Source organism: Symphalangus syndactylus, chromosome 7, assembly GCF_028878055.3.
Source record: "Symphalangus syndactylus isolate Jambi chromosome 7, NHGRI_mSymSyn1-v2.1_pri, whole genome shotgun sequence".
Classification (NCBI taxonomy): Eukaryota; Metazoa; Chordata; class Mammalia; order Primates; family Hylobatidae; genus Symphalangus; species Symphalangus syndactylus.
In genome coordinates this window covers 79,455,421-79,473,537 of record NC_072429.2, presented here as the reverse complement: position 1 = coordinate 79,473,537, position 18,117 = coordinate 79,455,421, and the positions used below count along the sequence as shown (strand labels likewise).

Below are 18,117 nucleotides of genomic sequence, written 5' to 3'. Positions count from 1 at the left end.
AGTCACTTTTGGAGGGTCTTGTGGGCCATATTTAGTTTTGTAGATGAATTTAAGTACTTTTTTAGAATGATCACTCTGGGTGTATTACACAGAATGGATGGGGTAAGGGACAGACAAGGTAAGCTGTGCAAAAAAAGCTTTTGAATACTGGTGTGGATTTAAGGTCTAAACTCCCACTGATAAGCGTGAGGACATTAAGGGGAGAAGCAAGGAGAGGATGGTGAATTTAAGGATGACTCCCAGGTGTCTGGCTTGGGTAATTGAATCGACAAGGCTGCCATTGGAGATGCTAATGAATACAGAGGATGGAGCAGTTTGCAGGAGAAGATGACAGGTTGTGGATTTATGCACCGTGAGGCACCAGAGGGACATTCGGGACCTGAGATGCAATTGGCAGTTGTACAGCCTGTGGTTCTGGAGTTCAAAACGGAGGCTGAACTGGAAATGCAGGTTTGCAAGTCTTCCGTGTATTTGAAATTGTTGTCGAGGTTGTGATCTGCCTGTGAGAATGTGTGGACTGAAAAAAAAAAAAAAAAAAAAAAGATGAAGGCCAAGATGGCTGTCAGAAGAAAAAGAGATGGCATAGTAAGATTAAGCGAGAGAAGTTTTTGACAAGTGCTTGGACACAAAGTGGCAGAAGCCAGAGGCAAAGCAGAATGAGGTGCTTGATTGAATGCGAACCGAGTGACAAAAGAAATGAAATTGAAATAAAAAGAGAGCAAAGGGACAGGTCTGACTGTTAACTTGCTTCCATCTACACAGATAATGGTGGCTCTTTCTCCTAGAGTTTCCAGTTCTGGTCGACAAATATTAAGACCTACCATGTGGAAGGTGGGTGGGAAAGGGGATGGGGGGAAGAAATAAAATAACAAAGCGTGAATTTTGATCTCAAGAAGCGTATGGAATTTTCATTTCTTATTTTTTTCTGGATCTCAAGAAGCTTATAGAATTATGATTTCTTATTTTTCTTTTCCATTTGTTTTTCTCCTTCGTTGACAGCAGGACACAGGCTTCTTGGGAGAATGGAAAGAATGAAAGAATCACTTTGTTGGTGCATAAAGTGCCTCAGTTCCCCATAGCGGGCATGTCTCATTTTATCCACAAAATAAACACACTGGAAGAGAAGGTGATAAATGACCCATTATTTGACAGATTATAAAAACTAAGCTTTTATCATGGCCATAATGTTATAACCTTTGAGCCAATGCTTATATAATTATTAACGAGACTTTCGGCTCACTGGATTATTTGATGTATGCTGAGTAAAATATCCTGTAATTTTCACATGTCTTACAAAAACAGGACACATTATATTATAGACTAACTGGAGTATTTGGAGATGATGGAAATAATTACCATATGTTTTAGTTAAATATTATGCCTTTCAGTCCTCAAACGTTTGTCCTTTAATTTTGACCTAAAGGTAGAATCACTCCCGTTATATAGATGAGGAAACTGAGATACAGGGTTCAGATGGGTGGGTGGAGATAACACAGCTAGTAAGCGGTAGAGCTTCTAGGATCCAAAATGAGGTGTCCTGGGTTCATACCACTCCATCATGTTGCTGTATCTTTGTGAATAGCTACTAAAGAAGAATTAGGGGGCATTATGTTTCAGAGATTTTCTTTATTAATCTGGTCAAAGCACCAACAGTAGAAACTGTATCAGCTACAATTTCTATATTTGATGGGCCACAGGTTATTTATGCAATTATATGTGATTAAGTTAGATTAGGGGAAAAATCTGTTTTTTTTTTTTTTTTTTTTCACAAAATGAACATGTTTTGCATTTATTATCTCAAGAGCACTAAAAAAGAATCTGAGTATAAATATAAGGATTCACTATTTTAACTTATAAAATTATTGTAGTTAAACTTATTTGTGATACAATGGGAATTTATTTTTCAGCAATTGCAATGGCTGTTGTCTGTAAGAGGCATTCTGTGTGTAGACATACCTGTGTGTGCATGTATAAAAACTAAAATGTAGCCTAATTAATTTTAAAACTATTGGTTTTCCTTTTGTAATATTTTTGAATTCTCCAGATACATTAAATGATATTGCTTGCTTTGTCTTGCCAAAGCAGCTATTATGTTACTCATTTAATGCCAAAGTGTTAAAGCATTTGTCTTCTGTAAGCAATGTAAAATGATGTAGGATGAATCTAAGGGATTTAGTTTAATGTTACAACTTGTATTTTGGCTCCTGATAGTCTAAATTTTTTATTTACCTAATTTTGCTACTATTGAAGCAGATATTAGCTATTAATACACAGTAATATTAGAATCATGAAAAGTACATAGAATGTTATGGCTGTTGGAAAAACTTTATGATACTGCATTTTTTTCTTTCACAAAAAATATCTAGGAGGCTTACTAAATTGCAATTTCCAGATAAAAGCAATTTCTAGCAAGTAGCAAAATGCTGGTGCTAATGCTTATCCCTAAATCTCAATTTCAAGCTTCATGGTGACTATTTTACATTTTAGCTTTGGTAGGAAAAATTGAATCCAAAGGGGTTTAAGCCTTTGTGACATTTGGTGGATTGCTCTTTTGTTATTTGTGCTGATTTTTTAAACTAACAATACATTTATAAATTTTAAAAAGTTTTTAAAAACGTTAGGCAGCTATCTTAGTTCTGAATTATCACTACACATGGTGCAGTAGTAGCCTTAGTCCAATGTAGTTGAAAAATTACAATATAGGCATGTGAAAATTTAAATAACAATACAAAGTAATATGGTATTTTATATTTGATTTTTATTGCACTTTATAATAATATGTGAGGAAACTCGAATGAGGTAAAATGAAGATTAATTTGGTCATTTCATGCCTCATGTGTCCCAATTTCATCCAAATGCAAATATGATAATCCAGGGCATAGAGTTAGTGTTCTGTTCAGGTGATTTGACACTACTGTATTTATTACTCACTACCAAGATGAACAATTAAACTGCATTTCCTACTCATCTTTCTGTAAGTATATATTTTAATATTATGTACTAGGAGTTTTCATTTTCTAAAAAGAGTAATTTTTCTTTACCTCATTTTTCTTATTCTTATTGAATTTTATTCAGACATTTTTATGTTAGTGTATACTTGACATGATAGAACATGTCTAAATTAGTAATCTAATTTGAATACCATAATTATGTGTACAGTTAGAGCTTGATTGAATGGAGTGCTTTCGCACATCGTGTATGTTCTTTCTCTTAGTGGATTTAGGAATTACATGCTTAATACTAAAGAGTCCAAAACCTGTTTATGTTTACCAGTAGTCGCACAGAGCAAAATATAAATATTTTTACCAATAGAATTGGAAAAGATATGCTTCCTTTTTAAGTGTTAGGAATTAACACGTAACTGTCTGTGGTCGTTTTCTCTTATATGAACAGATTGATAAGAAATATAGACATGGCTGAAAACTAGAATGGTGTCATTGTATTACCTAAATTGTTGGTGTTGAGGTTAGAAGTCCACTCCTTTGTTTTGCTAAATAAGAAATAAAGATGCTTTAAAATATTGATCATAAATCCTGATAAATATTTGTACATATTTAGTGTTAGGAATATTTTTCTTTTGCTTTATTATGTAGTGGTCACTTTGCCCAAAATGTACATCTTGAACTTTAGTATGAAATGCTCAGTATGTCCAAGGTAGAATTGAAACCAAAACATTTGGAGTCTTATTAAAAGGATACAATATGGATAACAGCATTTTAGTCTTTGGGCTGAGATATTTGGAAGAGGATTGCTAATACTGTGGTCATTGAGAAAAATAAAATAACACTGATGTACTAAACTTACACTTAATTTAATGGCTTTGCTACCACCATTCTTAACCTTTCCGACCGGCTGAGTTATTTGCTAATAGTGGCATGTCACAACCTGAATTATAGATCTTTCCTTTTAATAAATATTCAATAGCATTTTCAAAATTGTTCTCCTAGATACAATTCGTAATAAACAGCGCAGCGCTGGCAACAAGCATGCTTCTTTCAGACTGTTTTATAGCCACAGGCATTTGGACACTTCTCTTATGTATTTCCACAGCTCCACATTTCCTAAAAACTGTCAGCCTTATATTAAAATTAGCCTTTTGCATCTCCACAGTTACATGGAGAATGAAAAGAATTTCTCTCCTTTTCTCTCCCTGTAATATGCTAAGGCCTGTGGTCAGAGAATCATCATTTGCTAGTCATATGCTTTTTCTTTCTTGATGTTCTCATTAGCTTCAGAAGCCATAGCGTGAAAGGCATTGTTGAAATGCATCTGCCATCGGTTTGGTTTGATCCATCTTAAACTTTTTCTGTCTAGAACTGTGGTTCTTAACCATGCCCCCCCATCCCGAGGACATTTGGCAATGTCTGAAGACATTTTTGGTTGGCACAGCTGGGGACGGGGATGCTACTGGCAATTGGTGGGTAGAGGCCAGGGATGCTGCTATACATTCCACAATGCACAAAATAGCCCTCCCCAGGGAAGAATTTTCTACCCCAAAATGTCTAGAGTGCTAAGCTTGAGAAACCCTGATTTAGAAGGTAGGGGATGTCTGTTCAATTTGTATTATATTTTTTACGCAAATGAAAAGTGATAGATAGTTCTGGTGAAGAAATCATTGCATTTAATGTAATCATTTATTGAACACCTACTAGGCTCTGAGAATACAATAAAGACTATGACATGGTTCTTGCCTCAGGGGTATACCCTCTCTTTGCCAAAATGATTAGTAAATAAAATCAAACTGGTTGATGTGATGTATGCTGTGATTAGAGGTATGCATGGCATGTTAAGATAAAAATAATTTAGATTTCATTTGCTAAATATAAGAGAATATCTGGAAGGGATTGTTCTCTGACTAAATGTAATATCAGTCATTTATGGATAAAGAATTTCTAATTTTTCCTTGATAATTAGGAATAAGTTTTATTTATTGTCTTTTTAAATTTCAACTGGCATTACTGTGAAATGTCAGGAAAGAAGGGAAGGTGTTGACATAAAAAGTGTTACTTCAGGAATTTAGGAAATTAGTTTTTCATCATGTTCATCGAGTTCTAGTTTACATGCCATAAAAGTCACCAATTTCAACTGAACAATTCACTGATTTTTAGTAAATGTACAGAGCTAGGGAACTGTCACCACAATTCAGCTTTAGGACTTTTCTATCACCCCAAAGAGCTCCCTTGTGCCTGTGTGCAGTTAATTCTCATTCCCGCTGCCAGCCCCAGGAAGCCACCAATCTTTCTATCACTTTCTTTTCTGTCTCACTTTTTGTCTTTATATATTTGCCTTTTAGCAAATCTCTGGACATTTCATTTGAGATATTAATATTTACCAATAAAAATGTAGTTTCTATCTTCTTTTTCAAGATCAGCATCACCTTGTATTTTTTTATATTGCCTGTACCATACACATGCTACAGTGCAGGTTCAGGGACTCTTGGTTATCAGAACTCTCAGACTAATAAAGTGAAACATGCAGCAAAGAAGAAAAGCACGTGTGTAAGAGTGGAATGTGTGCCTGTTTTTCAGCTTTGTCCCTGTTTCAATGGTGGTCACCCCCTCTACTACTTTTGTAACTCTATCTACAAAAATAGTGTTATAGAAATCATTGAAAAGCTGAAGTCAGTTAAATACCCGCAAGATGTGGGGAAACTACAAAAGGATTAAATCTGGAGAACATGCCTGTTTGGGAGCTGTATTCTGGTCAACCATTTCTTAGCCAAACCCTTTGGGGCCAAATGTCTTTCAGAATTCAGCTTTTAGAAAGTTAATACAGTGCATACCTTATATATTAATGTAATACCCCCCATGGGATCCAGGCAACACACAGTAATTTTTGTAGCAAAGTAGATGAATATTAACATTTAGTTAGAGAAAAACTAACCACATGTCAGTTCAGGTCAGTTTGGGGAGCAAATTCATTTCGTAGCAAAACAACAAAGAAATTCTTTTCAGAAATGTTTGCATTTCAAAATTGTGGGTAAAGGTTTGTGAGACTGCCTCAGTGTATCCCAGGATATTGCATTTCAAACTATTGCATTTCGTCTTCTTTCTAGCTCCCCACCCTCCAGTCCTCTCTGCCATATACACACTTCATTTAACTTAGCCATGGATGTATTTGTCTTTTTTTTTCACATTAACTTCCCATCAGACTTGACAAAATGCCAAATAAGCTGTTCACTTTTGGTGGATGAAGGCCAGGTATAGATGTGTTATGGCCAGCTAGGTCTGTGGTTTGTGGTTCACCTCTCTGCTGAAGGCCTGGATTGTAGCCATGTTCATCTGCACCAGCCCTGGGGCCCAAGAAGAATAACATGGTTTTCTTGGGTCAAAAAGATACCCATGGAGAAAAATCCAAAGGTAGCAATGGCAGCTGCCATCCCAGGTAGCCCCAGACTCATGCTCGGTAGCCCTCACACCCATCATGAAATCCTGGGCAGTGAGACTAGACTGCTATAGAAAGAGAGTCAAACCAGGGAGGAGAATCCACTAGAGTAAATGTTCTTGAAGGAAAGATATTTAGAGTTCAAGAAAGAAACACATGAAGAAAACTATGCGGGGTTCTGTAGTGGACCCACAGCTCAGAAGCAGGACGCTGGTCCAAACCAAGACATTAAAGACTTGTTGCAAATTATTGAATTTTGCATAATCATCTTATGTAATTTGCCTAATGGTCCTTAGCAAGCCCATTAGTCTTTTAACTATAAATTTCACATCTGTGTTAATTTCCAGATTTCCAGTGGTGGTACTTAGAAAACTATAACTGCAGGCCAGTGCGTCTTAACTGGTTTCCTGTGGCACTCATGAGTTGCTATAGACCCATCGTGAATGTAAGTGAATATTTTGATGGGTGTGTACAATTTGCTTTCTTACAAATAAAATGCATACTCTTAGCAATATTACTTAAGCAGAATATACTATAGATTATGGGACCCATTTACAAGCAAGGGGATCCAATTTCTGCAAATTATAGGAAAGAGCGGAGTGTAGTGTTGCACCAGCATCAGATAAAACATTTATAGGAACATTCAAGAATGTTGTCTTCTAAGGACTCAAGAGCATCATCAAGGCAGTACTAAGTTTTCAAAGAGCAACGTGATGCTTAAGGTCTACCCATGGGAGTGAGGTGGTAATTCTGGATGCTTTTGTAGACACTCAGAAGCATGTACCAGGGACTACATTACTACTGTTTATTACCTCTTTTTTTAAAAAAAAAAGTTCTTAATTGATTCAACTGTGCCACCAAAATCTTTGTCTGAAGGTGAACCATCAGTATGAAATTGAATCATTGCCGTTTGGTTGTGAAATTACGAACCTCGCCTTTCCTACCCACGGACTTCTTTCATAGGTGTCTTGGTGTACCCCCACCTCCTCCTCCAGCCTCTGCCAATAACTTTCTCACAAGTCTTACAGCCTCTTTGCAGATATCATTTTCTCTTTTACCTCCCAGCTTTCAAGAGCTAAACTTGCCCTGCCTTGGTACTGCACCTGCCTCCTCTTACCAAGTGTCTTCCTGAGTTTGCACACATTCCTTCTTGTTACTACATTTCCTGTTGTTAAGAAGCTGACAACCTCACCTTATTGCTGCTGCACCCCCTTCCACATTTAACGACATCCTCCACCCCTACCCCTCCCCAGGTCTGGTGATGCTTTTTAGGGGGTGGTTCTCCATGTTGGCTGTGATTAACATCACCTGGGGAAGTTTCACATTTACTATAACTGATTTCCAGGGCCCGCCCCCAGTAATTCTGGTTAAAGTGCCCTGGGGGTGGGGCCCCAAACTTGGTAGTTTTTAAATGCTTTCCCTGGGGATGCAGCCAGCACTGAGAACCACTGGTGCATAGGGTGTAATACCTGTCCGTTGTAGATAATGAGAACAATTGTGGAAGGGGTAGCAGGGATTTTTGAAAAAGGATGAAAGGAGACTGAAAAACAAACAACTCTTCCTCATCCCTCTGTTTGCTTTCAGCTTCAGCTCAAGAGAATGAGTTCTGCTAAGTGGCACCTATGCCCACCTGGCTGGTGTGACTTCTTCCCCGTAGGTCTGTGTTCTCATCAGTAAATTCTTGACAGCCATGTGCCCCCAGCAGGCCAGAAACCATTCCAGGCAAGGCCTGTACTTATCTCATCATGAGGCAGCCTACCAGGGGCCTGATTTTCCTTTCTTAACTGGGCATCCTACTTTGCAACCTCGTATTTCCATTTTTCTTTTTTGTAAGGCTCTGTAAACCAAAGCCATGCGCCCTCCCCGCTCATCTCTGTCAGTTCATTTGAAACTCACTAGCCCAAAGGACACACACAGCAGAACCAATTAAAGTTCTCAAGTAGAGATTGTTCACTTCACTTTTCACTTGCAACAAAGATAGATGGCAGAGTCTTTGCTGGAAAACTATTGTGTAGAGCATAATTTTGCTGAATTAGAGAGAGGAGGCCACTACCAAAATTGAGCTGTCATCTTTTCGTAGTTTTCTTTTATTCTTAATACATCTATGGGCCTCTAAAATCCCTTTTTATATATTATCAAGTCCAGGAGTTGGGCAGAGATTCATTTGGGTAGCCTTTTTTATAAAGTGATCTTTGTGAAGTCTCTTCTCTAGACTTTCTGGGGTCAGAATGCATGTTCGTTTTCCAGAGGGCCATACGCAAGGACCATTGGCTGTGCCCCACGGCTCTACAGTTTCTAAAGGAGCTGAGAACACTTACAACATGAGTGCCTTACAATATTCTCTGGATCTCATTGCTTTATTATTAAGGAATTATTTCTTCCAAATATAGTAGTTTTACTTTTATTAGTAAGTAGGAAAATTTAAGTGAGGTGATTTTGGTGTTAATAACAAGGATGCAGAGTTGTTTTAAGGAAATCCAATGTGAAATTTACGTGAATATCCAGTTGTACAAAAAAATTAAGACAAAATGCTTCACTTAACAAACATCTTCATCAGAATTATTTAAATGCCAGCCTTCTTTAATGGAGTCCGTTTACAGAAATTCTGTTTATTCATTCATTTTCCCTGAGCACAGATACTGCACAAAGCAAATACCACCCTGCTGTTGTCCTGTTGCATGATAAGAAATGCAGCTTTTGTATTTATCAGCCTTACACGTATAGTGTGAGAACCTTGCCAAGGCTGGCGGTGGTGCAGGCCAATAATTAATTAAGGGGGCATGCAGCATACATTTATTGAGTACCTAGTATGTAGCAGGCACAGGGATAGGTAGTACATATAGAAGCAAACAGGCTATCTGCCGTTACTTCCTAGTGGAAAGAGACAGTCACATAACCAAGGGATTATCAGTAGTAGACGTTTGGTTTTAGCAGAGAGTAAAATATATATACATCGTTAGGAGTGACTGGGAGGCTAGGGAGGGTCCCCCTGAGGAAGAGACATTTAAGCTGAAATGTGACCAAAACAACCAGGGTTTGTATGAATTGAGACCACCCTGGACAGAGGATATGCAGGCAGTTGAAGGAGGCCAGAAGGGCAGACGGTTGAGGTTGGGTGCCTGTACTCAGGATCGGGAAGCAGCATGGCCAGGTTTATATTCAGGAAGATAACTCTGGTAGCAGCACAAAGGGTGAATTGGAATCCAAGACAGCGATGCTGGGAACTCAAAACCAGGATACTTGGTGAGAATAGAACAGGCAGCATGCTGACTTGATGCTGAAATGCTGGGCTCCTCTTTTGTCCTCTGTCCTCTGTCCAAACCCAGATTGGACCTCACAGCCCCGTGAGTACACTAGACCTAATGAACTTGTTAAAATGCTTTTTTAAAATGCCAATTTATGGACCCGGTCCTCTTCTAATGACGTGGACTGGCATCGAAGACTTCGTTAAACCTTCAAATGACCTGATGCAGGGAGTTCATGGACCAATCTTTGAGAAATATTGTGTCTAAAGACTGTACTTTTACTTTAATATTCCATTTAATTCTCAAAACAACCCTCTAAGAAAAGCGTATTTTTCCTAGCTTCCAGATTAAGGAACATGCTCAGTGTGATTAAGCATCTGGCTCAAGGTCACACAGCTGGTGCATGTTATGGCTGGCAAAGCAATCTGCTTCTTTTCGTAGAGAGTCCTGCCTGTGTGAAAATGGTAAGAACAGCCCTGCAAAATTCAGAACACCTTTGAGGGTTGTTTCATCAGTGAACATGGTCCATCTCTCAGATACAGGACTCAATATTAGAACCAGAGTGTTCATTTTTGCTAGCTTTTCTCTTTTCTGAAGAAGTTTAATTTTTTTTTCCCTCAAAGCTAGAATTTTAAGTTCTGGAGGAAAATATATATATATTGCAAAGGAGAGCTTGGATCTTAATATTGGTGTTTCTGGGTCTCTTTTTCGCATAAAGGAAGTTGAGAGAGTTAAGGGGTAGCATATTTTTATCACCCATAGACCTAGAAACCCAACCATTAGGCCTCACAGAAAATTGTCATGCTTTCAGTTGCCATGAATCATTTATTTCTTAAGTGGCTCTTGAACCAAGAGTTGCAAAAATGATGTTGAAGAGGTGGAGGAGGGTTGCCGAGTGAAAAGCACACTGATAATTAGAAATCTTGTTTAAAAGCTGGCTTGAAAACACATTTGCTTCAATAAATTACCTGCCTGCCCCCATCTGAATGTGTGAGGAAGGTTCTAGCTTAATTTGCTCATGTGGATAAGGTATTGAACATATTTATCTGAAAGACTTAATTTCATAATAAGTTTAGCCTGGCCTGACTTTTAGGACGACGTCCCTCCTGGGGTATAGGTAGAGAGGAAGAAGATGAAAAACAAAAAAAGACAAGAAAACCTTTTTCTATGGTGACCTCCTGCTCCACCACACGCTCTCAGCTGGGGAGAACCGCACTGAGCCCTACCGAAACATCCTCTAGAATGTCAGCCCCTACCCCACAGCAGACTGCAGGGTGTGAACTGCCTGTCTCTGGCATGAATCCAGTTTGAATGAGATGCCAGGAAGTGATGGAGGGGCTGTACCTCCCCCTGAAGCCTGGCCATTATGTCCTGCAGAATTGGCCAGGGTGAGGCAGGCCGTTTTGTTTACAGACCACACCATGATTGTCACAGTGTAGATTGCTGCTTTGATTATTTCGGAACGTTGGATGAACACTCCTTCCTGAGGTTATTTTCATCAGCAACGATCAAATTCAGTTGCTACTGCATGTGGCTGATCGTCCAGAGAGGGTGATTTCTTGTGCACAGTTTTCCCTAGGGGGATATTGTGCTGCTTGGTCTTGGTGGTGAGTCTCACATCATTTATGGTGTAAGGTGGGCTCAGGGCCACGTCTAGGGGTAATGGCATACAAGACATGATCATGTTGTAAAAGCAACATGTCTCCCCCCTTGTCTGTGCCTGCATTTGTGTCTAAGTGAAAGAGGAACCTCAGAGACAATCTTGAAAGGAAGACAGTTAACTGCAATTTTAAGAATGATGGATTTGCATGGGGGAGAGACTTCAGCTTTGTGATCAAATACGAAAGCATTTATGTGTTGATTACATAGATTGTTCATAAAGTCTGGAAACATCTATGTTCTAGAACATATTATGTGAAGTAAAATGAACATACCATTAATTATACATGGGTCTTCATTGGTTTCTAGACTTTCGGACCACCCTCAGACTTTTTAAAATTAGTCATGTTAGATTATCTCCCCAATTCTAGCTGCATCCTGGATTCATGGCTCACCCACTGAAGGTAGATGCCTTACCTGGGGCAGATTCAGGTAAGGCATACAGTCAGTTCTGTTCTCTGTGCAGCTGACTGTGATGGTGCCAAGAAGGCTGTATGCTGTCAGCATACCTTTTTCTCTGTTTTGTTGTTGTTGTTTTTAGTATATGTCTTCACTTATTAAACATTTATTAAGGAACAAGTATTTTTTAAGCACAGTAATATGTATCATACATTAAGGTCTCACAATTTCTACTTTGTAGGAAAGAAAATCTAGTTGAAGTGGTGGTGTGACTTGCCTATATCATGCAGCTAAGAAGGTTTTGAGTTGAGATTTAAAGAGAGATCTGATACAAGGCATGTTTTGTGCTTTCTCTGTCAATTCTCATATAATTTCTCCTGTTAAAGCTCACTACCACAAGAAATCGGCATTAGTTTTGAGATCAGTTAGGGATTAAGAGTGATTTATTAAATGAGATCCATGTCCTTATGACGCAGTTAAAGTGGTATATACCATGAACTTGAGAAACAATTTTCATTATTTTTTCTATATGAGGTGGAGAAAAGCATACTGCTCAATGAAGAACTTAATTTTAAAAGTTGTAATGCTGTTTTATTTGTTGAATCAGTTCCATGATGAGGGATACAATTTTGGATCAAGCTAATATTGCTGAATCTGTAGAGGGACATCAATATTTGATGGTTAGTTGACATTTAGAAACCCCTTCATTCTGACATGTAAAGATTCTATGGATTTGTCATATTTAACAGAGATCAAATTATATTCACAATAAATGTATTTCTTCACTGCCTCATTATAGGAAATGATATTGTCATTTTAATATTCACAAATGGATTTTATTTTTTGAGACAAGAGTCTTGCTTTGTCACCTGCACTGGACTGCAGTGGAGTGAACACAGCTCACTGCAGCCTTGACCTCCCACGCTCAAGCAATCCTCCCGCCTCAGCCCCTCAAGTAGCCTGGAACTATAGGTGCACACCACCATGCCCAGCTAATTTTTCTTTTTTTTTTTTTTTTTTTTTTGCAGAGATGAGGTTTTGCCATGTTGCTCAGGCTGGTCTTGAACTCCTGAGATCAAGCCATCCACATTCCTTAGCCTCCCAAAGTGTTGGGGTTACAGGTGTGAGCCATTGCACCCAGCCTGGATTTACTTTTATTCAAACAGATGCCTAAACTAATATTATCCAAGTTTGTTTTTTTTTTTTTTTTTTTTTTTTTGAGACAAGGTCTTGCTGTGTTGCTGAGGCTGGAGTGTGGTGATGCAGTCATAGCTTACTACAGGGTTGAACTCCTAGGCTCAAGCAATTCTCCCGCCTCACCCTTCCAAAAGATTTTAGGTGTGAGCCGCTGCACCTGGACAGGGTGTTTTGTTTTGTTTTTTTTTTTTCTTCTTCTTCTTTCTTCATCTTGTGACTTAGGATGCATTTTTTAAATCCCATTGATAAAACTGGTCCTTGACTGCTTGTTGAAGCTTTCATGGACTTTAGCATTTACCAAGTCCTACTGTGAATTGTTTATTTATATATGTATATAATCATGTACCATATACCAACATTTTTGTCAGTGATGGATCACGTATAAAACAGTGGTCCCATAAGATTATAAAATCATATTGTTACTGTATCTTTTCTATGTTGTGTTATAATGGCCTTACAGTATTCAGTACAGTAACATGCTGTACAGGTTTGTAGCCTAGGAGCAATAGGCTACCCCATATAGCCTAGGTATGTAGTACACTATACCATCTAGGTTTGTGTAAGTACATTGTATGATGTTCACATGATGAAATTGCCCAATGATGCATTTCTCAGGATGTATCCCCATCATTAAGTGAAACATGATTCTCTACTAGATCATAGGAGAAAAGAATTATGTTTAGTTCGTCTTTTGGAGAATCCCTTAGGTGCCTGATACAAAATGAATTTTTGATATATGATACTCTAATTCGGCATGTGCAAATAACCAGCTTGTCAGTGTGCCCCAATATGCTTCCCTCTTCCACATCTTATATCTTCCTGTAGTCTTTGCCTTACTGTCTCCTATTCAATAGATGAGGCAAATAAAACAGGAAATCACTCTTGATGCCTCTTCATCCTTCAAGGTCTGTATGCTCTGTCTATTAAATATTGAATCTGCTTTTGATTTCAAGTCCTTTGGCCATTCTCTTAGTTTAGACCCTTATCATCTGGATGACGTATGTTCCTGTATTAGCTAGTCTCCATTCTGCCAGACTTGGCTAGGACTATATTATCAATATTTTCCACCCTCTTGCCAGGAAGAATTTTCTAACGTGCCAGTCTGCTCAGGTCATTCTTTAAAATCCTTCATTGATTTTTCTGAACATTGTCTCCAGGTAAGAGATCTAACTCCTTAACGTGGCATACAGAGTCTTTAGCGATCAGACCCCTGGTGGGTCAGTCAGCCTCATTTCTTGCATTCTGCTGTGTGATTTGTGTTCTAGTTATATAACTCAAGAGTTCCTCACGTGTGGCCCGAGGCTTTCATAAACCACTCCCTAGAGTTTGTCAGCTGACTTCCCTCTTCAGGTGTCCTGTTCTCTGAGAAGCTGATCCTGATTGGCCAACCACCTCAACCTAATCTGGTTTCAGTGTCCCTCATTTGCATTCCCACATGCTCTATTACATCTCTTTCAAAATGCCTTTCACATTCTGCTGTAATTGCTGGTTAGTGGTCTCTCTTTCTCCCACTGGACTATGAGCTTCTTGAAGGCAGATGTCACATCTTAATATTTATTTCCTCAGTGTCTAGCATTGGATCTAGTCTGTAGGAGCCAATCACTTATTTGTAGTGTTGGGCAAGTTACATATCCTATCTTTTTAATTGTCCTTATCTAAATAACAGAATGTCTCATAGGGTTTTGTGAGAAATATTAGAGCTAATATATAGAAAGCATGAGAACAGAGTCTGGCACAGAATAAGAGCTCCATATATGTGTTCCTGTTTTATAGTCCACCCCAGGGACATAGAATACTCACTGAATATTTGTAGAATGCTATCGATTGATAAAGCCAAGAGGGAGTTCGACAAATTACCTGGGAGAGAGTGTAGAAAAATTGTGGGACATGTCATGGTTGTATTCCTGTACACCAGGAAAATTAGGTAATTGTTTGAGATTGTTTTAATTATATAAAAATACCATTTACATTTGCAACAGAAACTACTCATGGTCCTTTGTGAAGAGAATTATAGAACTATTGAAATGCATAAAAGAGCTAAGAGTAAGTGGAAAGATATATGCAGAGTTTGTGGATTGAGAGACTCAATATAGGATCATCTTTGATTTTTTAAATTAATCTATGATTTTAATGCAATTTCAATCAACATCTTCCCTCACAGATTTGTTTTTGTTTTTTAAATGAGCATGCTGGGAGACCATTCTTCATGGACTCTCACGTTTCTGCATGTCATGCAAGCAGAGGCATTAACAACCCTTTTGTTCTAAACTGTCTTTTCAAGGATGTTTGTAATGTAGCTGTAGAAGATAAAGCTGTAGAAGCTAAAGATAGTGTTTCCCTCCAGAGCAAAGGGTAGGTTTGTTTACTGTACAATCCAATAAAGATAATGTCTCCCAGCAGGGCAAGGCTCCATTACGAACAGTTCATGTTCCCTAAACTCAGGGTTCTTTTTTTTTTTTTCTTTTTTTGAGACGGAGTCTCGCTCTGTCGCCCAGGCTGGAGTGCAGTGATGCCACCTCAGCTCACTGCAAGCTCCACCTCCCGGGTTTATGCCATTCTCCTGCTCAGCCTCCTGAGTAGCTGAGACTACAGGCATCTGCCACCACACCTGGCTAATTTTTTGTATTTTTAGTAGAGATGGGGTTTCACTGTGTTAGCCAGGATGGCCTTGATCTCCTGACCTCGTGATCCGCCCGCCTCAGCCCCCAAAGTGCTGGGATTACAGGCGTGAGCCACCACGCCGGCCCATCAGGGTTCTTTAAGTATGATACAAACCCACTGCATGCACAGCATCTGCCTGAGTCCCTCTACAGTGCCCCCTGTATTTGGACACTAAGTAGAAGTGACTGAACATGAAACTTAATGCTGTTAATTATCCTGTAAATAATTAAGTCCTTTGTTTCAGACCCAGGAGTTTTGTATCTTCTTCTAGCATCTGTAAAAATGTGCAGGCCAACTTGTTAACTTGTAAGTTGGGTGCAATCTCAGATCTTTCACAGTTCTTAACATAATTGTGATAAATCTCCACTTGTAAAAATTATTTAGCATATTGAATTACAGCGGTGAACAACAAGAATGTGGTACAATGCTTTCTCAAAAAGCTAAAAACAAATAGATCAGCTATTATTGACAAGAAAGAAACTGTCCTTTGCTGATTTACCTTTTTTCCTTAAGGATGATAAATGAACCTCTTCAATTTATCTAAATCCTTTCACTTTGATATTTTCCATAACAACTTTCCTTTGCTCTTGTTAGAGTTTAGCATTTCTATATCTTTCCACTGGCATGTTAAGCTAGCTTCTTTTCTGAAGGTGGGTGATGGGGTTAGTTTGCTTGTCTGTTCAAATATTTGTTTGTTAGTATTCAATAGGCAAGGCAGATTTATTTGGGCTCTTTTTTTGTGACTTAGTACTTTCCCACTATTTTCTAGATCTCCTTACCCAGCTCTCTCTGATTACACCAAAAGATATTATAGTCATTTTGCTATTTGTCTATTTTGTATTATAGTCATTTTGCTATTTGTATTATAGTCATTTTGCTATTTGTATTATAGTCATTTTGCAATTTGTCCTAACCCTAGCCCTAACCCTAGCCCCCTAACTATAACAAGCATCAACACATTATGGTGTTAAATGCAGTAGAGAAAAAAATAAGAGAGGTGAAAAAAATCCGCAGTTAATAGTGATTACGGAATGCTTATTTTAGTGCCAGGAACTATTCTTTAGAAGGGTAATGGACTTTGGGGGATTAAAGATCATAAAAATAACATTGATAACCAGTTGTAATTCTAATGAACTACTGTTGAAGCACAATGTTCCACTTGTGTCTAGTACATTTTTTTCATAAACATGTAAATTACTCAGGCTGCTTCAAATCCTTTTAGGAAGGAGTTGGGAGGTAAATAATACATAATTAAAGAAGCACACCCAGACCCAAAGCTCTCTTGAGATAATAGATATTAAGGAGTTATTTTTGGGAAAAAAAAAATGAGGTAATTAGACAGTACAGATGTATTTTAAAGTTAGAGTAAATGTTGGTTCTGAGAAATCTTAAGCTTTAAATCAGTATTTTTTCCCCCACTGATCTTTGATATGTATTTAGGAGGGGCCCAATGACACCTCAGATGTCTTCCCTTTCCTAAAACTGTCAAAATTCTTTAAATCATAGTGGACAACATACAAAATGGCTTATTTGGGTCTCTGGCCCCAGTGCGGGGTGCCTGGCCAGCCCAGGTGACTGACTGCAGGGTAGCCTTGCAGCCGAGGGTTTGTTCTCCTGCAGCCACAGAGCCACATGCATGCACTTATCCCCGAAACATTAGCTGGGCTTGTTCTGTAACTTTGTGCAAGTCGAGTCCTACTCAGTGTGCCCTGTAACTCGCTTCTTTTACTCAGTTCTTATTGAAATTACAGTATGTTGCATCTAGCTTGGTTCATTTTCATTGCTGAATACACTTTCATTGTATGAATATTCTACAATTGACTTACCCACTCTCCTGTTGATAGACATTTGGGTTTTATCATTCTGTTCTATTATTAACACAATGCAAAGAATATGCAAGAGTTTCTTTAAAATGAGTCAGCAAACATTTTCTGTAAATGGTGAGGTACTAAATATTTTAGGCGTTACAAGGGCACATATAGTCACTGTTGCTGCTGATGCTTCTAAAATTCTTTTTTTTTTTTTTTTTTTGAGACAGAGTCTCGTTCTGTTGCCCAGGCTAAAGTGCAATGATGTGATCTCGGCTCACTGCAACCTCCACCTCCCGGATTCAAGCGGTTCTCCTGCCTCAGCCTCCAGAATAGCTGGGATTACAGGCACATGCCACCAAGCCCAGCTAATTTTTGTACTTTTAGTAGAGACGGGGTTTCACCATGTTGGTCAGGCTGGTCTCGATCTCCTGACCTCGGGATCCGCCCGCCTTGGCCTCCCAAAGTGCTGGGATTACAGGCATAAGCCACCATGCCTGGCCGCTTCTACAACTCTTTAAAAATGTAGGTCGGGCGCGGTGGCTCACGCCTATAATCCCAGCACTTTGGGAGGCCAAGGCGGGTGGATCACGAGGTCAGGAGATCAAGACCATCCTGGCTAACATGGTGAAACCCCATCTCTACTAAAAATACAAAAAATTAGCCGGGCGTGGTGGCGGGCGCCTGTAGTCCCAGCTACTCGGGAGGCTGAGGCAGGAGAATGGCGTGAACCTGGGAGGCAGAGCCTGCAGTGAGCCGAGATT

The 18,117-nt window shown here is 38.9% G+C and overlaps 1 protein-coding gene across 17 annotated transcripts in view; it reads left to right on the top strand.

The window, feature by feature from the left end:
- The window catches only part of PAG1 (phosphoprotein membrane anchor with glycosphingolipid microdomains 1), a 147,174-nt gene that overhangs the window by 10,039 nt on the left and 119,018 nt on the right, over positions 1–18,117 (top strand). Inside the window, exon 1 of one of the 17 annotated variants that reach the window (XR_010121905.1) lies at positions 9,404–9,728. The exons of the other annotated variants lie outside the window; for them this stretch is intronic. The gene's annotated coding sequence lies outside the window, so the exon portion shown is untranslated. Of the gene's footprint in view, positions 1–9,403; positions 9,729–18,117 lie in introns of those variants that run through there. 17 annotated transcript variants of the gene reach the window in all.